The 24,419-nt window shown below is 38.6% G+C and overlaps 1 protein-coding gene across 5 annotated transcripts in view; it reads left to right on the forward strand.

Annotated features, from left to right (window-relative positions):
* The window catches only part of ZMIZ1 (zinc finger MIZ-type containing 1), a 430,047-nt gene that overhangs the window by 88,336 nt on the left and 317,292 nt on the right, over positions 1 to 24,419 (forward strand). For all 5 annotated transcript variants that reach the window (XM_063307691.1, XM_063307693.1, XM_063307694.1 and 2 more), the window contains exon 2: positions 1,913 to 2,025. The gene's annotated coding sequence lies outside the window, so the exon portion shown is untranslated. The remainder of the gene's footprint in view (positions 1 to 1,912; positions 2,026 to 24,419) is intronic.

A 24,419-nucleotide genomic window follows, 5' to 3' on the forward strand; every position in this document is an offset into this window, starting at 1 on the left:
TAATGGCTGCTGAATGCAAGAATGAGTGGTCATTAAGAGTGAAATGTGCTAAGCTAGTCTGGTTTTAGAGAGGATGAATGAAAGCTAAGCAAATACACTAAAGAAGGGTGAATGGGTCAAGAGGAAAGAGACCAAAAAATTCATGTCTGGATGATCAAATCCTGAAAAAGAGAAGAGAACAAAAGGCAGGATATGGCTTAGCATCTAGCCACGGTGGAAGAGAGGATGTCTTGCAAACATAGAAAAGCATGGAAAGATCTAGCGAATGATGTTGGTGTCAACAGTTTTTTGGTTTGTTTCTTTTACTTCCCTCAGGCCTCCCAGGTCTTTGGTGTACTCCTTTTATTTCTATTCTGCACTCTGCAGAAAGTTGCTTACTGTGATGGGCAGGTGTGCGTGTGTGTGTATTTAAAATATTCATATTGCTGTAGGACTAGTTTTCTTTTCCTTTCCTATTGTGGGTGGAAATGGACATTTTAGGAGGCCAGATGACACATTTTCCCAGAAGATCCATTTAGGATGGCCTTCTTCAATGGGTTCTGATGAGCCCATCTGCCAACAGAGACAGTGGATGGAGAAGACTTTTTTTTTTTTCAGTTGGATGAGAGAGACTGATAAATTCACAGTATCCTCTCCATATGTGTTTCCTACTTTAGGGGTAACTATTATTTGTCAAGTGGCACAAATTTGAGGCATAAAATTTATTTTATTTGGGCATGTAGGTATGTGTGTATGATTAATACTGGAAATGGATTGTGGACCTCTGGGCTTTGGATGCTAAATAGTGCTGATTCTGATTGGTGTTTGGAGGGCAGAGCACTAGGGAATCTCAGGAGTATAGTCTACAGTGGGAGGTAGAAAAAGATCCGCAGAAGAAGGTAAAGGGAAATCAGTTTCTACTGTGGCCAAGAAGGTCCATGTGGCCATGAACGTGTTTATGAAGTCACCAGGATTTGAGCTCAACTCCAAGTCACCAGGATTTGAGCTCAATTCAAAGGAGATGTAACATTTTTTTAAATTACTACTAGAAGAGCAGAGTGCAATCATGCTACATAGTTTGCCTATTTAATTCAGTGTCTCTTAATCTCAAGGAACAGTGCTTTATATTATGACCCAAAGCTTGAACTGATTAGTCCTGAGTCCTGATTAAGCATCAGATGATCACTTATGAAGTGCCTTTGAGCTATGCCCCAGTACTCCTTCAGGTAGATGTGGAATGGGGAGAAGGGGCAACGTTTTCTATGTATTCTTTTCCCATTTATTTCCCGATGGATGGGAAACTGCATTTTGCAAATATTTTGGCACTTCAGTATTAATTATGAGTTGGCTTTCCCACCTGTTTTTTTTTTTTAAGGTTAAGGCAGACTTTTCATCATAATATGACCTAAAACAGCTTAGTATTCTAATAATTAAATGTACTTTATTTGTGTGGTTGATTATGGTCTCTCTTCCTTCCCCCAACCCCTCCTTCACATTTTCATTAATTAGAACAAACCAAGTTTGGAAAGTTAAATTTGTCAGTAAGAGGCCATTTTGGCACACAGCTTAGAGAGTGAGATATGGACCCATGAATGGGAGGATCTCCCTAGATGGCCCTATTTTGCTCAAATTCCCCATCTCTAAAGTAACAATTATAATAGTGCCTCCCAAGACTCTGAGAAGAATAACTAACATGGCTTTCAGAAAGCCCTTTGGATAACCCCCCTCCAAAAAAAAAAAAAGACTGTGAATTTACAGTCTTGAAGTAAGGCTAAAAGAGAGAAATACATTCATTTTCCATAACGGAGGATTAAGTATCATGCCTGTTTCTTGATTGTTGTTTTCATATTTGGAGATTACTATCTTCTCCAACATTATGAAAATTGATGGTTAACTATTTTTCTTTCTTTCTTTCTGGTTTTGCTCCTGTTAGGAAGGACCTTGATGAATGCAGGCACTGCTCCCAGCTTCCTCCTCCTCCTCGTCTCTCTGTTTGTTAAGAGCTCCTGTTCCTTAATTGAGTTGGCCTCTTCCAAGAGTTAAAAGGTAATTATTTGCCCATTTAGTGTTCGGCTTGTTAAATTTTCTCATGGGGGCAGGTAGCAAAAATGGGTGAGGTCTGCATGAGTTTGTGTGGAGACTTTTAGTCTTGCATAATCTCTTAGCTAGATTTATTGCCTTTGCTCCCTTAATTTTTAGAAAATTATATCAAGAAGACATTGTAGATATATTTTGTTCTGGTTTGCTCTTCTTACATGGTAAATGGACTTCATTTTTAGACCTTTGTAGATGTTAGAGATCATGTAGCATCATGGCTTTCTCTCCCCATGTTTTGTCCCAGAAAAAAAAAAAATCCCTTCTGGTCTTAACCACAGCCAAGCCTTGCATAAACATTGGCTCTATTAGCTGCTAATATTGATTAGATTTTATGTTATCAGGCTTGAAATTCTGGCTAAAGTAAGCCAGACTAGTAATGGTAAACTGAACAGGAATGCTGAGGTTAAATTTAAGAAGGGAAAAACATAATGGAGAAGGTAGTCAGGCTGGCTTGCTCCCAATTCCTTTTAACCTTGGTTAACCAAATCAGCTTTCTGTGTTTGCTGACCCTGAAAAGCTGCAGGAAAACATTTGCTTCAGGAGATTGAGGGAAGGAGCAGAATCTTGTCGGCTTGGGTTGGAATATTTATTTTTCCCTTTCCTGCCTTGTCAGATCAGTAGGGCAAGCTTTTTAGTGATCAGGACTTAACCGTATTTAAGGCTTTGCAGATTCTTTGTGGAATAATTTATTAAATGCAGGACAGGTGGCATAGGCTAGAAGCAGTCCCCTTCATCTGTCTGTTCTTGTGGGGGCTGTTCAGATTCCTTTACTCAAGTTGAATGGATGACCTTATGTTGGGATAGCTGCCTTTTCTCTTTCTTCCACTTCCTCCTCAAGAAGAGAGATTCTGTTCGCCCTGGCTGGTTTGCATTTCAGAGTTAGTTAAGAAGACTTTTTTTTAAGACTACCTGAGAGTCATTAGTTTGTATAGATTAATTTTTTTTTTTTATTGACCTGCTGAGTTCAAATTAGTCTATCTGTGCCGGAGCATCTCACTTCAGTTTTGGAACTAAAACTAATGGGGACAATCATGATAGTTGCCTGAAGTCCTACTGGTAAACAGCAGCTAGTGGAATCTGACTGCTTCCTCAATTTTGCTGCAAATCTGCCTTTGGAGTAATATAAGCCAATCACTGATGTCAAAACTTTCAGAAGTCCATGCTAAAAAAATAACAAAATTTTAAAAAAAAGACTGAAACTTGTTTGGGGTAACATAGTAAAACCTCTCCCTTTTTTTCCTGTCTGTTTTATAATATAAATATATTGTTTTGGAGTGTTAAATGATACATGGTTTCTGTGACATTCTGATAGTGAACACATGAACATTTAAAAATTACAAATGTTAGCTTGACTTTTAAAATCTGAACTGAAACAATATTTTTAAATGAAGGAAGTGATGGATGGATGTGGTGGAAGTAGGGATGATCTGCAAAGATTCAAAGGCTTGGAGAAAGGTAGTGAAAGGTGTTGATGTAAACTACATTTAGCTGTTTCCTTTTCTTTTTGTCTTATCTCAGGCCTTACTTTCTTTCACTTATTCTTCCTGACCACCTTTCTGTCCTTTGAATAATGTTCCTTACCCAAAAGTGAAAAGCATAATAGGTTTATATTTTGTAACAAGGAAGAAAGAGAAATTTAAAACTGCAGAAATAGTTTCTGATATTGCTGTAGGACAAACTTGGTATTACCCCCAGTCGTTTTTATATCTGCCTTTCTAAATTTCAACTAATTAGTTATTTGCAAGAATCAGGTTACCTCAGATAAGTTCCACATGTCTGACCATTAAGACGATAAAGCGCCTGCAATTTTAGCATGAAAAGTAATGTTGTGACATTTCTGGCTAATGGCTGCTTTAATTCAGCACTTTCAATATCTTTATATATTAGAACCCTGTTCATCTGTCTGAGCATAGTCATTTAAAGTTTCTAAATAATCACAAGACTTCAATAATTGACGGTAGCTTGTATATAGAGTTGTTGTGTCATAGAGAATACACGCTAGAACTGTGCAGTGATTCGAACCAGGTGCTTCAAGAAGACTACTGTGCAGGCAGAGCAGTCCTCTGTGATCCATTAAAGCAGCTGCATCTTTTGGAAATCTTGACACATCTCCTCTGAAGTTTTTCTTTGATTTGTTTTCTAGATGGTAATTCTAATTTTCCCAAATCAGAAGCATTACTAAGGGAATTAAATAAATATCCTCCATTAATATTATGTGATGGAAAAATACTACAAAGTGCTTATACTACCTATTTTATATTTGAGTAGTTTTACAAAAGTTAAGCTTAACAAACTATCTACTTAAAATAGGGGGTATCATATTTTGTTCGTCCCATTTGTTGACTTGGTTCAGAAAAGTAACAATAGTAATCAAGACTGTGTTGACAACATTTTCTTTTCTTTTCTTTGTATCCATTTAACATTTAGAATCTACCTAACACCTATTAATAAATTGGCAAAAATAATTATGATTCATTTGGCAAAACAGCCCACCTACCGTGGCAAATAGAATATTTGCAAAACAAGTATTAATAATAGCATAATTTCACATGATCAGCTAATTGTACCTATGTATGAATTTCAACATTTTCATTTGTGTAATATAAACAGACTGTTACCTAATTAACTGTAGATGGTTGTAAAAAAATGAAATATAAAATAAAGATATCAACTCTTAGGATTAAAGGTATAGTTACTAAATGGTATGCTGTATTAAAGGATTATAAGTAAGTAGAAGGTGCAGTGAGAGCTTTTCAAAGGAGATGAATCTAAAATTTGATAAGGTTGGAGTGGGAAATTATCCAGTGGATTGAATCCAGTCCCTCACCCCCAATCTGGTTCTGGTGGCCAGAAAGTATCTGGAGGTGTCATTCTAATGGATGCCTTGGGGAGATTTTAGATGAGTCCTACCCTCCAATAGGATTCATCCCCATGTCTTCTCTCATCAAGAAAGCTTAAAAGAAACTGTTTTAACAAATAATTTACCAGGGGTATATTTACCAGGGGTAAATAAAATAATGCTGTTCCAAAATTACTGTTAAAGATATCAAGCACCTGAAACAGATTTTGTGCCATATTTCCTAGTCTTAGACATCTGTTAAGTTAGTATAGAGATGTGTGTGAAATAATACTGAACTGATGACAGGATATCAGCTACTGGTAGATCTAAAACATTATTTTTACATGCTATTTAAAGGAAATCCAGAACACTTTGCCAAATACCTTGCAGTAATAAATACCCATCTTTTTAGCGAAGTATTGAAGAGGACATTGTCCATGCAGCTTGAAAGCACTTTGGAGGACACCGACCAACCCTGTCCATTCTAGGTTCAGGGCTAGCTTAGGGACAGATTCAGTTGGTTTGTCCTAACGGACACCCCGTTACAACAGAGAGAGACCAAACACAGCTCTGCTACGCCATAGGACCATGGTGTCCTGCTAGATTGTCTTTATGAGTTGGGTGTCGGAAGTTCTCTTCCCTAATGGCTCCATTCCTATTGGAGGGAAAAGCTCAGAATAAGATTAGGTGAATGTGCCTCTGGACTCTATTATTTTGACTGTTGTCCCAAGGCACTATTCTGGTCCTAAGGTGATTGAATATTTATATGAACTCCAGTGCAGAAGCAACTGACTTGGTGACTAATTAGGTACCAAAATGGGTGGCTATATAAACTAAATAAATAAATAGACAAATAGACAAATAAATAAATAAATAAATTTCCCTTATTGTCGAATGTATGGCCCTTGTCTAGGCTTGGGATATAGCAATGTGTGACCTGGTTAGTTCTTGGATGAAAATTCTAGGGTTGTAGATGAACTTGGGAAAACAAACATCCTGGGAGAAAACAGTGGCGAGCCGCTTCTGATTATGACCAGAAAAAAACTTCATTGATGTGTCCATGATATCATCAGCAGAAGCTGAGCTCAACTCGAGGGCACCTTTACTGTGTTACCTTTTGTAGAATAATATCTTAGAAGAAAATAGCATATAAAATGTGCATTGTTCCTTATTTAATCAGTTGTTATTTCATCAATATTAACTACAGTATATCAGAAGTTGGAGACTATGAATGAACACTTGGGCACAATTTTATAGGATGTCAAATGACTGGTAAGCCTCTATGAAATGGCCTTCTTCCAAGCTTACAGGGAAGGAAAGACCTTGGTTCAAGATGATTTCCTCCCTTGGAAAAGTACCCTCAGAAGCAGTTGGGAACAGGCTGACCAACTGATGGTTTCTTATGGATTTCTCTGAAGCTTTTGCTAATAGCTTCTCTATTGCTTTATCTCTTAGCTCCTTTTGCAGTAAATGTTGGACTAATACACAGGGCATTAATCTCTTGGCTGAAAAGGAGAGAATCCTTTTCTCTCACTTTTCTTTTAAAAAAGCATCAGTCACCCAACTGACTCCCAAGATCTTATTATAAAACAGAAAGGTCTATCTTTTCTTGAATAAAATGTCCCTAAGCCATGGACACGAATGAAGAAGCAAATTTTCACATCCAAAAATTCCTTGAGATTTAAGCTGTATCTAAAACAGATCTTGCATACGTTGACTGCTTTGTGATTCTGGACTGCTCTTGCAAAAGCACTGGGGGGACTTTCAAGAGTAGGGCTGCTACAAATTTCCCCAAGAAGATTCTCCCTTTATCTGGTGCTTTATTTGCCTACATCACCAGCAAAGTTCCTTCACTTCCCTGCTGCAATACTGCTGGAATCCTTTTATCAGACACAGAGAAGAAAAGTCACTATTTACTAATTTTGTAACTCTCCTGTATATCTTGAGTATCCCTAGAATGAAGAGAAATAGGTATTGCTTTGAGATAATGTATTTCAGGGGTGTGCACCTTGTTATGTTAAGCAGTCTTAGAAATAATTTCATCTTTTAGTATGCTTATTTCTGTTTTTCTCTTCCTACATGCAAATCAAGTGAGGAGCTTTTGAGCTCCCAACAGCATTTCAGCAGGATATTTGCAGGAAGGGGGATGAGGAGATTTTTGAAGCTGGAATATTAAATATTACATTAATATTAAATGTAAGCTTAGACTATTAAGTACAGTATGAGCTGTACTCAGCAAGTAGACAAGATTAGGATTAGATCTTCTCTGGCCTTGATAGTTAAGCGGGACCAAATTAGTACCGGATGGAAGACCCCTAGAGAATTCCATGCTATAAGATAGAATGGGCAGTTGAACAGAACATCCTGGAAGAAGGCAATGGCAAGCCAAGCCATACGATTGCCAAGAAAGCTGCATGGATATCCCTATGAAGTCATCAGAAGCTTGACTCCAAGTGAGGCTTTATCTTCCCCCCCCCTCTGTACAAAAAGCAGACTGTTCTATGCCAGTTTTCCCACAAGTGAGATTTGTAACTCTGTGGTTCCTTCAGAATGTCAAACTGATAGAAATTTTATAAACTTAATTTTAAGATTAGTCTTCCTGAATGTGAGATGTCTCAAGTTGTAAGAGCTATTTCTCACACTGATAGGAGGAGGAGCAGCAGTGGCCAAAGCAATGACTAGATGTAGACTGCCCACACTTCACAACAGAGGCAAAACTTCTCCATTCTCCAATGGAAACGGAGGAGGAAAGGAGTAAGAGTTTTGTCAATATAGATTGCTTATATACAGTATAGGGGTCTCATTTGAAGAATAGTTGGTGGAATTCTTGCATTCTAACCTTATCCTTTTCCAGGAGGAAATCTGATAAAAGGAAGCATTGCTAAGATATTTGGCAAGTCTGTATTACTTGCTGTTCTGTAGTTATTTTGGAATTCTGCACTGTTTTTAATTTGGTATGCAGTATTCCTCATAGACCTCTTCTAAAAATTCAGTTATTTAATGTAATGTAATTTAGTTTTTTACTGTAGCTTCATTTGCTGAAACATATATAACCTCCCCTGTGCCACCAAGGTTTTAGTAATAGTAATGAATAACTTTATTGATTAGTTAATTGACCATATCACCACGATTTTAGTAGCTTTTCAGTGCTCTTTTTTTCATTTTGTTTCTGATAGCTCCCTCTGAAGTTAGTCAGATATCTCATCCAGGCAAGAGTATCTATTTTATCTTACTATTCCTTTAGCTGAAAGTTGATAGGAACTCTGGTTCAAATGGTCCAAAGGCTCAGCATGTTACATTTAGTCTTGCGGTCATAGCCGTGCAATGGCTATTCTGTAAATCAAAGATATTTTACTGAATATGTTTAACAGCTATTACATTAAAAAAGAAAAATCTCTCTAGATTTCTTTTTAAACTATACAATGTAACCCGATTCAATGAACTGCTGCCCTGTTTATTAAATAGGCTGAAAAGCCACTACATCAAGTAAATGTTGCACTTAGAAATGGAAGGTTCTGAATGTGTGTGGAGGTTTAATTCAATAATTAAAGGTGGCAAAGGCATGAATGGAATCATGCCTGCAGTACAGTCCTGAGTAAAAGCAGGAGGTTGGATCTGAAGACCCTGAAGAGGGGGAAAGAGATAAATGAAACTAGATTATTGCTTCTTCCCTTCTTTTGCTGTCCCTAGGTCTGTTTGGGCCTTGTCTGTGTTCCTTTAGGGAGGGACCCCAGTGATCACTGTAGTTTGTGCGAGCCAATAAAAGTATACCTTGTTGCATCTATCTCCAATTGCTTTGGTCCTTCATTAAAAGTGGACTTTTTCCCCACCACAATGTGGCAGCAGTTGCCTTGAGTCCTTAGCTCACAACATTAAAAATATGGCTTTGAATAGAGAGGTTTCTTGTACCAGCCATATTTTGTGGGCAAAAATCTTAGGCGGCCTTAGGCAAAGAATCATCTCCTCTCTGATTGAACTCTTACCTGGAAAGTAAAAATAATAACACAGTCCTTTAGAAAATGAGGCCATATGGAGTCCTCTTGGTCCACTGTTGAACACTATGGGTGTTATGGTCCATGTTGCTGTCCTCCTTTGGAGATGTTTCACTGAGCCTCAGAAAGATGTCATCTGAAGATATCCTATGCTTGGGGTCTCTCATTCTTGTAACTTAAGAATTAGAGAAGTAGTTAGTGATTTTCTCCTGTTGTAGGTATTGGGACTTGGGGATCAATGTTCCCAAGCACAGTTCTTTGATGATTCCTACAGGCCTTGTTTGCAAGACTGTGCTAAGGATTAGCAAGAATGGTTGCAGCATATGTAGTACAATAGAGATGTGTCAAAAGCAAATTAAAATATCATTTTATGATTTCATGATATTTTAATAAGGTATGTGTTGCATAGCACATGTGCTGCCAAGCAGTTATTCTTAATCTAATTCTTTAAAACTATATAGCTTGTTTTATTTATTGGATAACGTTAATACACCTTCTGGCCATGCTATATAAATTTCCAGTGCTTCAGACAATGGCAATTTCAAACTCATATTGAGGGACAATAAAATTATAGAAAAGAAATATCTGAGCTTCTTTTCTTTTCCTTTTTTAATATCATCTATAGAAGGCTCAGTTTAATTTTCTTGCATATCATAAGAAGGAAATAGGCAGTTTGGATGGAACCTGGAGTGATATTTTGCAAACTCCATTTTTCAGGTTTGTACTCATGCTGGGAAGTTTACACACTTCACTTGCATGCTTAAAAGAACAAATGAACAAGACTGATAGAACAGAAAAAAATATAAAAGTCCACTTCCTACCCTCAGTCATCCCTGATCAACTCATGAGCAAATAACTTCTAAAGAAATGCAACAGAAAAAAAAATAGTTTCTTGATTCTGTCTCTGATATACTAGAATATTTAAGTACAAGGGGCCAGCAACATAATTTGCATCTAAGACTTCTGTATTTATAGTACTGATGTTTCCATAGATTCTTCCTTTCTTCCTGTTTAAAGGCATCGCTTTAGCTTTATTTGTGTTCCTGGGAGTATATCTGCTTTCTTTTTTCCATGGAAAAAAGGAGAGACTTCCATTTTCTCTCCATGTATAGGAAGCATGGTTTTGCTTGTTCCTATCTCATGATCCAGAGGGAAACTATAAAATATCACAAGTAAGGGTAGGTTACTCTGTGGTAATCAAGTCTGTAATTGTTTTGTCTCTGTTTGTTTGATGGATCTTAACCTCAAATAGAAAGTCCTCAATGTCCTCCACAGCCTGCGAATGCATTTGAAATTTTGAAAAAAATCCCATGAAGCCCACCATAGCCCCCAGGACCCTGAGATGCAGTTCTGAAATGTGGCAACAAAATAACCAATTTGCAGCAACATGTTTATTTTTCTTAAAAGAAAAAAATGGGGGAAATGAAAAGGAGGCCTGTGGGAGACATCCCTCTCCCTCTCCAGATCCTCTCTTATATGTGGTTGTTTGCCCTTCCAGTCAGCTGCAGTAGGGGAGATTTTAATTCATGGAAATAGGCGTATTTAGCTTCCCAGAGGCCTATTACTCCCATTTCCTTCCATAAATCTAAAAGAAGTGCCCACCCTTCCCTATGATGCCACTACCCATCTGATGACATGACCAGAAGTCATCCAGCCGCAGCCTGTTGCCCTTGCAAGTTGCTCACCTAAGCCAAACCTTCTGTAGATGCCAAAATATATGAAGGGAATAGAGGGACTCAGACCCTTGAGTAACTCTTAACAATTCCCAGTGGAAGATGCTAAGGCATCTCTTTGCTACAGCTGCCATTTCCATACACATCTTGGGGCTAGTTGGGCCCCAAGAGAAAAGGTTATTCAAACTCAAGAGTCTTCTTTGGCTCTAGGATCTCCAACAGGGCAGTCCAAAGAAGAGTTTCCTTGACATGCAGAAATACAAATGAAACACCCCTCCTCAAATTGTAAAGTAGACCCCAACTATTTCCCCATGCTTTAAATCCCTGGTGGTCCCAGAAGAAGTGTCATAGGTGGGCCCACATGCACAGAAATGTGGACTGCTCTCAAAGCAGCAATGTGAGCTTTTGCAAAACCACCACCTCATTCCTGCTTTGAAGAGTGGGCTTCTGTTGTGAAAAACCTCTTTGGACTTCTATGCATAGCCCAAGTCTCCAGGACTTATAGTAATAGAAATTGTCCTAGTGTGCATATTCAGCCTTTCTTCCTTCTCTGCCCCACTGCCTAAACTTGCATTTGATCTGTTCTGACCGATGGTTCCAGACCTTTGATGGTAAAGGCTTAGTGCATTGGTAGGTTAACTGTGTTTGTGACATCTCCTTGACTTTGCCATATTATTCTCTAGCCTCTGCTGTTGTAGCTTTGTTTGGGAGAAGGGAGGGGCAGAACTTAGCTCAGAAAAGGTAAGGTGCCAGAAGACTGATAATAAAAAAGGATGATTGGAAGCATGTGATCCATAGCTCACCAGCATCCCATTAACAGCATCCCTAAATCAAGAGCTCATTCATTTTATCTAGGGGTTAATGAATCAAACAAGAGTGCATAAAATTATAAGCAGATTTTAATGAAGTGGAGCTGCATTACAAGCAATAAGCAAAGTTTTGTTGGTGGCATTTGTGGTTTGGATTGAGCAGCAAGTTGCCCTCTGCACTGCAAGTTCGGGCAATAATTGGACCTTATTTGTGATAATACACCATTTGCATTAAAAAAAAAAAGTTGCCGACATTTGTTCTCAAAATTCATGCTGTTTCAGGTAGTCCCAGCATATAGGAATGCTTTTCTCTTGAGCCAAACCATACCTAAAAGCAAAGTATCCATGAAATAAGTAAATTACTGTGATGCATTGCCTGCCTCTATGGAATTGGCTTACGGGCTTGTGCAAATCTGCCTTTAAGCTCCTTAATAAGTCAGTGGTAGGGGAAGCTTGGAAGCAATGCAGTGGTCTAGCTTTAGCTGGTTGTATGTGGTGGTCTGGGCTGAGCAGCTACTAAGAAATGTCAGTTGTCTTCAACTGTTGGTGATTTCTTGGATATGTCCATGTACTTTTCTTGGCTACTTCTTCTGGGATGACTTTCTTTCCTTTTTTTTTTTTTGTTGACTTCCCAATCTAGCCCAGAGCCCTAGGGTTCTCTGGAGGAATCCCATCCAATTACAGGAATACCTCCATTGTAGAGACAGCCCCAGCTCAGTGGATTTTGGATACAACAGTCAAATCTGACTCTTGATGATGCCCCCCTCCCCAATAATGGAGAAGTCCATTTGGCAAATTGGTCTGGACAATTCACATAACATTTGTGTAATTTTGTGAAGGATATACATTTAGCTAAATCATCTAAGTCTGGATTGCCCATTTAATTCACATTTAACATATTTCCCTCATCACCACCACCACCACTACCCTCAGTAGTCCATTAAATTGATGTTTTAACCTGGCTGACCAGCTAAGCTGCCAAGCCCAGGCAAGACTGACTAGTTCCTTCTGTCTGTTGAGGCCTTACTTAAAGGAAGTGAACTTAGACCAAAACAGTATTTTCTCAAGGAATGATGTCTCTAAGAGTAGATGGCAGATAAATTATTGATCTCCTTTATGAAGTTAGAGCAAGTACAGGCCATCTGTTGTGTGCATGTGGACACATTTGGAGCTCAGACAGTTGGGAACACCCCATCCCATAAGGGGATTCCTATTTCCCTTCTGCCAATTTTCAGCAGAAGTAGTTGAACATTTTCTGAATATCACACACTATAGACACTACTCTTTTGACTTCTATGGGAGCAACCTCCCCCCTCCCCCCAGTTGTACATCAGTTCAAAAGAACTAAACCCATTCTACCCCATCAAAAATCCCTGGGGTAATAAGGCTCTTAATACAGGTGGTTCCCCCTCCCTTCTCTATCCAGTAGGAGGAGATTCCTGTCTCTAAAAATGCTTCCACTCTAGACCTTTTGCCAGATGTTTCCCTGGTTAATTCATATGGGAAGAGCTCTTTGACTTTCACAATTCCAATTGGATTCCTTAGCATGTTGGAAACTCTAAATACCTCAGAGTGTGGGAAGAAAAGCATCTAGGTCACTCCACTATTTCAGCTCAGGCCATATCCCAGCAACCATGCCCAGCTAGCTTAATTTATTAGTCAATACAAGCATGCATGACTTGAGTGCCACCAATACCAGCATACACCATGAATGATTTGCCAGGAGCTTGGTCATCTTCTCTTCCTCTTTTCTTGAGTAGACAGCTAGTGTGCTGCTTTTGGCTTAAGACTGGGAGGGTGTTGAATTACATGCATAAATCCAGTAGCAGTATTGCGCAAAACACAAAAAGGGAATAAGAAAGAATAAGCCAACCAACCAGCAAGGATGTAGGGACAGCTAAAAGGAAATACAACTAAATTTAGTTTACACCAACCTTACTTATTATACTTCTCTCTATACATTTCTGTCCTTCAAACAATGCTTTCTTCCACTATGTCTAGATATCACTTCACATTGCCTTTGTTCTTTAAACTTACCACCTCTCTCTTTTGAAATGTCTCCATCCAGACATGACTTCCTCAGTCCTCCTCTCCTTTTCAACCCACCTACTCTTCTTTCATAGATTCTTTGCTGTTCAGTTCTCATTCACTCTCTCTGTATGACAAAACCATCTCAACAAACTTCTTTCATACTGGTCACTCACTTTCATATTTGGTGCCAGATCTGAATTAATAGTATAAACCCTGGGAAATGGGAATGGTCTTTTGCCAGTCCTTTAGCTCTTTAGTATTTTGGAGTGCACTGAAGCACTGGAGTAGTTTGTGGGGTACACAGAGACTGTAGATTCTAGTCCACCATGAAGGCACGTGAGAGATTTGCTTAAATAACGGACTAGTTCACACTGAAACGTTCCCATCAAGAGGTCCTCCCCACATCCATTGTAGCACTTAGCTTAGCACCATAGCAACTCTCTGTAGAGTTGTGGTATACCCTGAGCCTTTTGTGATATGAATGGTTTGCTGTGGATGTAATTGGTTAGCTTTGTCCTTGCCTGGGGGGAGGAACCCTACATTGTTGAGGGTAAGCAAATATGTGCTTGGACCCCCTCATAAAAGGCAAATTATATTCTTTGAAATATAATGCTGAGATATTACTGAATTGTCATGCTTTAATACCCGTCTGGATAGAGACATCTAACAGTTACTTATGACTTGATGTAAAACTAGGCTTTTAAATGCATGGCTCTTAACTATTAATTTGTTCATAAGAGTCCCTTGGTGTGCAAGGTCCTTCAAAACTCTGTAGGGTTGAAGTTAATACATGCTTGTGAATTGCAGAAATGGATCCAATAGACATAATTAGTAATGAGATGCAAGGTACATGAAACAAGGGTGTCCTTTACTCCAAATACCGAGCCATATGTTACTATTAAATTACAGATTTCAGAATTACAGAGAAAACAGGATTCCTAAAGAGTCCAAGCATATAAGAGTTGGCTTGAGGGAAAGATATTGTTAATGAACTTCCATTTATCTTCCATTCTGCCATGCTTCCCATTTGTAAAACTGTGTCTGTGGTCCTGTGCTTCAGTGTTAGCTATCTCTATTTCATTGCTATGTAGCTGACCAACAGAAGGTGAACGTATGAATTGGCTTTATGGGAAAACCAGTATGATGACATTGTTCTGAAATTTTGTTTTGGTAGTAGGTCTGGAATAAGAACTTACCTGTGGTGGTGATAAAGCACTGAAAATGAATATAATTAATTGCCCCTGAAAGGCATTAGAGGACCTAATGGACAACATATTAACCACAGTATCACCTACAGCCTTGAGATTTCTTGCTGGTTTCCCATCTCAGTACTAACCAGGTTTGACCATGCTTACCTTTTTTGAGATCTGTCAAATAAGAGCTGAGAAACTCATTCTCTCTCTCTTTCTCTGTCTCTCTCTCTCTCTCACATACAAACAAACACAGGATTTTTAGATGCTGGAGTCACGGGGGCTGGGACAATCACACCATGTACATTGATGAAGCTAAAACTTTACTGTTTCCTTTTTTCATTACTTTTGCTTGGTTTTAGGGAGTGGAGCCTAAAAATGCTGCCAGGGTTTGACATTTGCCATCTGGTTCAGAGAAGATGTCAAAAGGGGGTCTCTGAGCAAGATCTCATAAGGCAGTTTAAGACACAATGCTTCACCCTGAGTTAAAGTATTAGATCAAAGAAAGTTTTAATAGAGATCCTTTCCCATGTCTGGAATCTTAATTGTTTAATAAAGAATTAAGCATACTAGAGATTTTAGTGAATGTACCTAAGGAATATATATACTCATACATACAGTACATACATACTGTATATATGGCATTCTGTATATATGACATTCTTAATTTGATTTTAGATGGTATAATCTATAGTCCAACCATTCCAAAATGCCTTGTTTCATAATCCCATTCATGCAAAAGATGGGGTGCAGATGCTTGCCCCACCAAGCTCAAATTTTCATAAATCCAATTGTGTTTAACCTGTCTGTGAATGATTTCAATTTCTTGGGTTCTGCTTAAGGCAACTCTTAGGAATGGTTTCAACCCTGTCTTTCCTTCCTTGCTTCTCTTGTAGCGGGAAGACAGTGGCAGATGATGAGTTTTCCAGCTCTTTTCCTAAAATCGTGGTCGACCTATGGGGAAGGCAGCTGGATTGTATGGGAGGGACCATGGAAGGCCGTATTTGGGCAGCTGGAATGTATGGGAAGGACCATGCAAAGCCACTTTTACAGTGAGATGAGTGGTATATAAATTTAATAAAAATGATAATGATAATAATATTGTAATCTCCTGAATCCATCTTGGGCAAGGAATGGGGAATCTCCCAAGATTTCCCCATTGACATCAACCACCTTTTAATCTGGACCCTGCCCTGTTTCTCCAAGCAGGGTTGTCTCCCGATCTATAACAGCTTCGAAATGAGTTATTCCCTGCCCTTAAGAGCAGTGAAGCTTTCAAACTGGAGGCAAAGCAGAATGTGTGAAATCCGATTGCTATGGGGTAGGGAGATCTGCTGGAGAAGGGAATTGCTCCTGGAAGGGAAAAGCCAACCACCTGAACGCTGCCACCTTTTTGGAAAGCAGTGCCCCCAACTTTCATATGGGGATTTTCTCATTCTCAATTACCATTAATGGAAGCATTCCAAGAGCTTGGTTATTACAAGGAAGGATGTTGTGAAAGGTACATGAGCAGGACTTTGAGAAGAAGACTGCATTCCCCCCATAAAATAGTCCCAAATGCCCAACGTCTAGTTGAAGCTGTGCCCCTGTCCTCTGCTGGCATGTCATTTCTGGCATGCTTGCTTGTTAATTTACCCTGAATGAAATCCTTGGATCATAGCAGTGTCTGAACAGGTACTTGGTATTTTTCTCAAAGAACTGCATTGAAGTGGGGGGTTTATTTGAATGAGTAGTTTGATGCCTTCTTCAGGGTGGTCTTCTAATTTAGCAGAGTGTTGCAAAAAGCTTTAATAGAATTCCAAGACCTTTGCCATTGTGAGAGATGGATTAGGGCTCATTTGCATTTTTTCCTTCCGTAATGATTACCTAGCAAGGAATGGTTGTTACTGTTAGCTTTGTTCTCTTTGCCAGTGATAATGGCGCCTGCTAACTTGCTCGCGGATAGAAGGAGCAAATATCTGGGTAAGTTAAGAAAAACATGGAGAGTTGCTTTGATAAAACGGGGAAATTGGCATTATACAACTACAGAAATATTATGGATTGACAGCAATCCACAGGGGAAGTGCTTGGTTTCCACACAAGTGCGAAACAGCCAACGTATCAGTTTTAGTTAGCTGTTAAATCAGTGCAGGATTACCTTCTTTCTTGGCTGTTCTTCTATTTTTAGGGTGTTGGTCCTTATTTGTATGTCAGCTCCATTCATGTACAGTTTGGAGGAGGAACTTGTAGATTTTTATTTTATTTTATTTTATTTTATTTAACTTCATTTTATTTAAATTTATTGGCTGCCCAACTCCAGTGGACTCTGGATCTAACCTGCTCTGAACTTTCTGGATGTTGCAGGCCAAGGAAAAGTGTGATGCCAATGCTTGCATAGCCTTCTCTGAATTTGCTTTGATGTACAGAAGAAAGATGAACAAAAAAGGCACAATTGGCCCTCAGCTGAAGGGAAAACTCCCTGTGGAAGGAGAGAAATTCTTTTGGGTTGACTTGCAGTAGCAAAGAGAAACAGAAAGCAAGAGGTCAAAGATGTGGAGGAGAGAAGAGAATGTCCTCACTGTCTTGTACTGAAAAAAGTTCTTCACTCTAATATGTGATGCCCTTTTTTCTATTTTATTGAGCTTTTTTTTAAACCATGAAGATAAGAACAATTATGAACGAAACTTCTAGATTTTCTTTTAAGCTATGAGAAAAAACCCTATGTTCTTAGAAAAATTAAATAACACAGTCAACAAGAACAAAAAAGAACAATGCATACACACACCATTAGAATTCATTTCTTTAAACATAGACCACATAGAGTCATATTGTCCAGTGTTAACTCTCAACCAAGAGAGTTCAAAGACTGATAGCTGATACATTTTAGAGTTTGATACACACCAGGCTTATGTCATGTGTAATCACATTTTTCTCAACCCATATTATTTCTGTGGTGAACCTGGTATTGAGAAGGAGATTTAAAGGATGTTAATGTGATGTTAAATTATATTATATTCCAAAAATTTGGAATTTTTGAAGAGGTTTGGCTATATTGTGTTTGGATTGGTATATGAAGTTCATCAAAGTTCAAGGTCAAGGAAAGGAAAGTTGCTTTAATTGTGGGGACATGTAAAAGCCTATATCCTTTGCACAAGCGTGCCTGTACTGCACATATTGTAAGCAGCATTTCATTGTGGTTGTTACAATCTATTGGAAAGCAATTTAACTCAGTGAACAAATTACAAGAAGAAGATGAAAGGTGTTGTTCTTAAATTGGCAGTTGTTTAGAGTGAACATTCTACTGTAAGTGAAGGCATATCAGGTTTAAATACTGAATTATATAGGAGAACAGGAATGAGAAGGGTCCAGTTCACATCCATTTGGCACACTTTGGATTGGGTAGGGGTGCTCTGCTTACAAATTACCTAATTTCTAGCTTAATTAGAACTGTTGTTTTATATAAGGTAGTGGAAAAATGGTGTAAAAATGAACTATTCATAAATCCTTAAAGAAAAACACTAACTCTTGACTGTGTCAAAGAATGAGATTTTTAGGAATAAGCCCTTTATGAAAAACTCAAGATCTGAACTGCAAACAGTTAAAAGGAGAAAATTGCTGCCATTATCATAATTTCTTAAGTGTTCTGTTATATGCAGTTGCATCAATCCCCTGTTTGTCTTTGTGGATTATAAATTAGATAAAGCTTGTAGGTGCCATATTTGTAGTATGTCCTTTGTATAATTAATACAAAGGAAGGGCAGTTCTATAATATTCACTTGAGTTTAAGTCTTACATAAATCAAGTTGGTGACCAAAATAATGAGCTTGATCACCAGACTAAACAATAGTATATTTTCATCTTCTTGTAATGTTGGTAATCCTAGGATTTCAGCATTCCACCCTTCTGTGTATATGAAGAAGATAAGTACTTGTAAACACATGGAGTGGGTGAGATAAGATTCCACACTCAGTTCTTCTGAAGTCTAAATATTCATTTGGTTAATTGCATAGATCCCATAATTGTCTGGTGGAACACATGCCATTCTGGATCAGGGTCTCTGTGTGATGGCATTATCCAAAGGACTCTCTATGTGTTCATTCTAACATCTGCCCAGGTAGGTAAAGTCCTCTTTAAGTCAAGCATAACTTCATGGATATGTCTTATCTTCATTTCTTGGCAAACATATTCAGCTGACTTACTGCCTTCTTTGGAGATCCATCCAAGTATTAACCAGATCTAAAACTATTTGGCTTTTTCAGATCAAACCATGTCAACTATATGAAGAAATGTCTAGATAACATAAGCTTGCTTTTTGTAGCCACAGACCATGTATAGTCAAGGTTTAGGAGTGAGAGATCAAGTGGGGAATCCTGTGATCAAGCTTAGAAATGATAAGGACCTGCCTAATTCATTAACATTCTCCTGTGGCTAGTATTCCATTTTCTCTATTTGCTGCTTAGTCTTAACTTCCATTTCTATTCCTCTCTTGACAGGAAGTAACTCCTACATCTCTTGCCAAACAGTCCACCAGATATGTGCATAATCCATTTTAAGATCTAATTTTCAAAGTAACTAAATACATAAAACATCAATTTACATTATTTATTTTGTGTGCAGATGGCGAGGGTGAGTGAGGGACAGGGGAAGGGAAATGATGGCGCTGAGCTGAATTAAACTGCATGGAATGTTTGTGTGTGTGTGTGTGTGTGTAATTTTTATTAAGAATTTTGATTATAATAGTAAAATCTAATACAAACTAAACTTAAAGAACAGAATAGAAAGGAGTAAAAACTGCAAGGAAAAAAAGGAAGAAAAAGAAAAATAAGAATATAATAAAAAGAAATATATAAAGAATTTGAGTGACACAATTTACACATGGAGTTGAATGATACAGTTTGCCGAGGAATTGGACCTTGACAAAATGGTTCAGGTCCCTTGAACTGCTTCAGGCCAAGTCTGTGTTTGAAGGCTCTTTACCTGCCAGTACTGGCCAACGTGTTTCCAGGGAGGGCAGTTTCATAATTGTCCATAATATGTTCTGGTTTGGCCCTTCCCATGCTAGAGGGGCCTCTAGGGTAGCCATCATCAACATGTGCTCATTGTGGGCAATCCCATGGCACTTGCCAAAGCCACTAAACCTGCACATAATGTAGAAGTGGGCAATGCACGGCCATTGCCTGCTCTGAGAAATGCTGGCCAGACGTTCTGGAAACAAGGTAGTATTCTGGCTGGTTTCTCCTCAGCCCTACCGGCCAAAGGTCTAGGAGTCCCAAGGTGACTTTGGACTAGCCACCTCTAGTGGTGCAGGATGAGACCCGATTTTCACAGTTATATGAAGGTAATAGCTGTTTCTAAAACAGTTCTCAAGTGTAGGCTGTCCTGCTTTCTCCATAGAGACAAATCTCCTTCATCATATATTGAAAGATTGCAAGAAAGGGACTCTAACTACCTTGAATTACCTGGATGTAGGTTTCTTCTCTCTGAATTCCAAGAGGTGCCGGAATTCTTCTGTTGTTACTTTAACCTTTTTCCTAGTAATTCTTACTAATCTGATTTCAGAGAGCTTGTTCCTTGGACTGATAAATTCCAGTTTCGTTACTGCTAGGGAAGTCTGCCCACTATCCAGTTGGAGAGATTCCTCAAACTGCATGGCAGGAGAAGGCTCCTTTCAACCTTCTTTCAAGGTCAGTGAGAGGATCCATGGTGGGTTGTGAAACAGATGGAAGCAAAGTTATCATGTTGCTTCAATTCAGTCTTAGAAGTAAGGGGATCATTTTCCAAAGCAGCATGTTTTGTTTCATCCAAAACTTTGTCAAAGCAAAGTGCTCCTCCATTGCTTCACACAGCCCTAATATAATACTCTAATAAGTAGCTATCTGCCAAAATATATGATGGACAGCAGATAAGAGCAAAATCTGCCCATTAATATGCAATAATTGAGAGCAATTCTCTGTTATAAATATGCAATATGGATGAACTGATGGCCGAGTTGTTATCATGTTCAGAGAATGGAATCAGTAATTGTTGGTCTGGAGTTCTGTTGTTGTTTGTGCATAGGTAAGCTTTTGGGTTACAGTCTTCTCATGTGCCCCTGCCCAAGTAACCCTTCTATATAAAAGTTGACAGAATCTATATTTCTTCATACTGTAAAAATACTGTTATGCAGCAGCCTAAAGAAATGGCCAGAAATGCAGAACTGAATCTTTTGATTTGGGAAATCAACAACTCAAGTGAATGATTAAACTTACTCCAACTGTAGAAGTTTAAGTGGAAATGCTCTTTACAAAGGATGATTTCTGGGACTTCTTAGAAAATCCTGCAAACTGGGATACAAGAAGTAACTTAGATATACCATAGTAGGAGGTGACTAGTTGATAGAAATAAGAGAAGGGAACTTTACAGTAACTGCATTAAAGAGCAGGATAGAATAGTGTGATATTAGGGGATCTCCTTTCTCCTTATTCTCACAGCAATCTCATCAAGGTAGGGTTGGCTATGAGAGAATGACTGGCCCAAAGTCACTCAGTGAATGTCCATGGCTAAAGGTGAACTTGAACTAGCTCTCCAAATGACTAAACAAGCCAAACTGTAATGGTTGCCCACCCCAAGCACTCAGACTCACAAGAGGTTACTTAAATGAAATCTGATTTACTAGGGAAATTATGGCAAATACAGAGAAAGCTGAGAATGAGCAAAAGCGCACGAAAATACAAACTAAATCCCCTTGCTTGAGGAAAACCCCTCCCTCGCCCGCCCATAGCAACCACCCCTCCCAGGTGCTGAAAACCGTTAGCCTCAGCCTGGGAAAGCAACCTTGAATCCATGAGCTAACCCAAACACATTCCAATATCGCAGCCAAGAGATAACACCTCAGCAGAGTGGAATCATCCACCCGCTCCTGAGAGCAAGCCCCCTCCAAGGAAATGACATGCGAGGCGTTAAGATGTACCAGGCACATTGAAACGGTGAACATGACACAAACCCTCCTTAACTCCTGAGCAGAGACAAGGATGGATATGTGTTGCTGCCTGCTGAGACCCTCTCTTACAAATGGTGGGCCTCCATTAACATTTCCTCAAGGAAAGCTTTTGTATGAGTTTGAAAGCAGAAGGGAAATTATGAGAGGAAACAATGATCAACATGAAGAATGGAACATTAGAGTTTGCAGATATGTTGTATAGGCAGGAAATTAGGATGGGTATCAGGTAAAAGAAGGGTGGACAGGGAAAGTGGAGTGATTCCAAAGAAATTCTTAGGTTCATAGAGAAAAGGCTATAACAACAGGCAAAGGTGGACTAAGGCATGACATGGAATGTTTAAAGTTAGATAGAAAAGTGTTTCAAAAGGCTTGTGAGTTGACTCTGTAGCTACAAGATATATGACAGATAAGCCTTCCTTTAAACAATTGATGTAATGTGACTAAAGAGAGATTATTAACGCTGAAGGAATTGGACAAGTGTTGTAAGGCATCAATGAAAATGAGACACTTGAAATATACTAAGGTCTTGTATGTTCCAGATTTGGGGAAAGACCTTTTATAAGTGAGATCCTTAAGGATTTATGATTCTATTTAAAGGTGACAAAAGTACCATTCAGAAGCCATTGCCAGAGCACAAGAAGATGTGCCCTCTAGATGTGTAGCGATTGTGTACAATGAAAGAAAAGACAGATCTCTCCAAGTAAGCGACACAATGAATGAATTTGCACTTGGCACTATTGTGTAAGATGTAGCCTGCTAGACAGCACACTGGAATTATAGAGACAGCAGTTAACAAAGGATCTCAAGAGGGCCTGATGCACTGAAATGAGAGAGTTCTCAAAGCCACGCCAACCTATACACCATTGTCTGATATAAGTCAAAACAGCTCTAAGAAATCTCTTAATGTGTATGGATCTCTGAGAATATCAACCCTTTTATTGATAATTATCCAAGAATTATATTCACTTATTGTATGTACTAGAAACTAAAGGTTAGAGATTTGAAAAAAAAATACACGAATACATAAGCATGACACGGAATTGTTTTTAGTGCAAATCATTATTAACAAAAGCAGAAATGTGGCGATTTTGCTGGAAGAATTGAATGCTTTTTGGAATCTCATGGAATTTAGAATACATTCCAATGCAAAAGAAAGCAGAACGTTCATAGATGCAAGAATTATGCTGAATGTACCCTACCAGAAAAAAATATTTGGGTGAGGCAGGAATAGCTATCATAAATCTACTAAACACCTTAGGTTCTGATGGAAAAATAAAACTCCATATGGTCTTTTGAATGTGGAAAATTGTGTAACGAGTTCTTGGACAGACAAAAAGGCTATATTCCAAAAGAAAAATGCTCCAAACTTTAAAAAAGAAATGCAACAACGAGAGAAATTCCAAACAGTGGTATGAGAAATCCAAAGAATTTAGTACTGAATCCAAGTACAGATAAAATCACATTAAGTAATAGCGTTCTTTATAAAGAATGTTTTACCACAGTATATTAGTTCCAACAGATACAGAAAAAGCAGAGGGTGCCATTCAAATAGAGGGAATCTCCATTGAGATGAATCAAGTTCAAAAATTAGAGACATTGAACAAAAATGCTAAATTAAGCATTTGATTGAAGTTAATAAAGGTAAACGTCTTGTGCATTCGTCTTATCAGTAGTAAAAGGGTTGAACTTACATCTGTGGAAATATTACATGAATGATGGAAAGGGAAGCTGAAAGGTAGAGATTAGCTGTTGAAAAGGAATCCTAGCATGGATACCTAGAAGAGGATATATGCGTGGAACGCTTCCTGGATATATTGATTAAGAGAATCTGGAACGTATATTTTTTATTTTTATTTTTATTTTATTTATTCAATTTCTGTAGCCTATAGTAAGTTCTGTAGTATATGTAAGTGACAGAAGGGACCTTATACACAAAAGTTGACATGGTTATTATATCTTCCATTTTTAAAAGTAGCATTGCATAATATTAATCCCATGCAGACATTCGAAAAAAAACAAACAAACCCATCCTTGGTTGATATCACTCAAATGATGTCCACTCCCTGCGGGCTGTTGCATATTTGATCCCTTTCTGACATTCTTGCAGTACTTTCCCTAGATGTAAGTTTTCTCCTAATAGCGTTGCAAGATGACAGGAAATTTGGTTTTATATTTATTTAAATGTTTGGCATCCTGATCAATTCTATGAACTCTTGGTGGCTCACATAAAAACAATAATCCTCATAAGTCATAAAAAAAATCATCTGAAACAAAGCACACCACACCCTAGCAGCATGTATCAGAAGCCTGGAGGAACAACCATATCTGCACCATCTTCCTGAACTCTGAAGGTATGGGGGCCATCCAGACCTCAGTAGGCAGAGTGTTCCAAGAGAATAAGACTACCCCAGAAAGTCTACAGCCAGGTCCATGCCCCTCTAACATTTTTAAAAGAAGAGATCCAAAGCATCATACAGGGAAAGCGAGACAGATATTTTATCTGGAAGGCCCACTTTAGTCTGTCCTCATCCCTAGATTTTCCCACTGGAGGAGGTCAAGATGGGGTAGAAAGGGCTTTTTGCCGGCACATGAGCCTGTGAAGTTCACCCCTGCTTCCCTAAGTGGTCTGCAGTGTTCCTAAGGGAATGTTTTCTCTCCACCTTTGGCTGAGGCCTGGTGGGAGATGGTTTCAAGTAAATTATGCTGATAAATTGCTTATCAGGCCCATAACCTGTCTAATGGATTACCAGAAAAATCTTTAGTTTACCTGCTGTCACCATTCCTAGCTGTTAAAGATTTGCTAGACTAAAGCAACCTTGTAAAATTCTGACACCGCTCTTAAGAGCTTACA

This window comes from Candoia aspera, chromosome 6 (assembly GCF_035149785.1).
Source record: "Candoia aspera isolate rCanAsp1 chromosome 6, rCanAsp1.hap2, whole genome shotgun sequence".
Lineage (NCBI taxonomy): Eukaryota > Metazoa > Chordata > Lepidosauria > Squamata > Boidae > Candoia > Candoia aspera.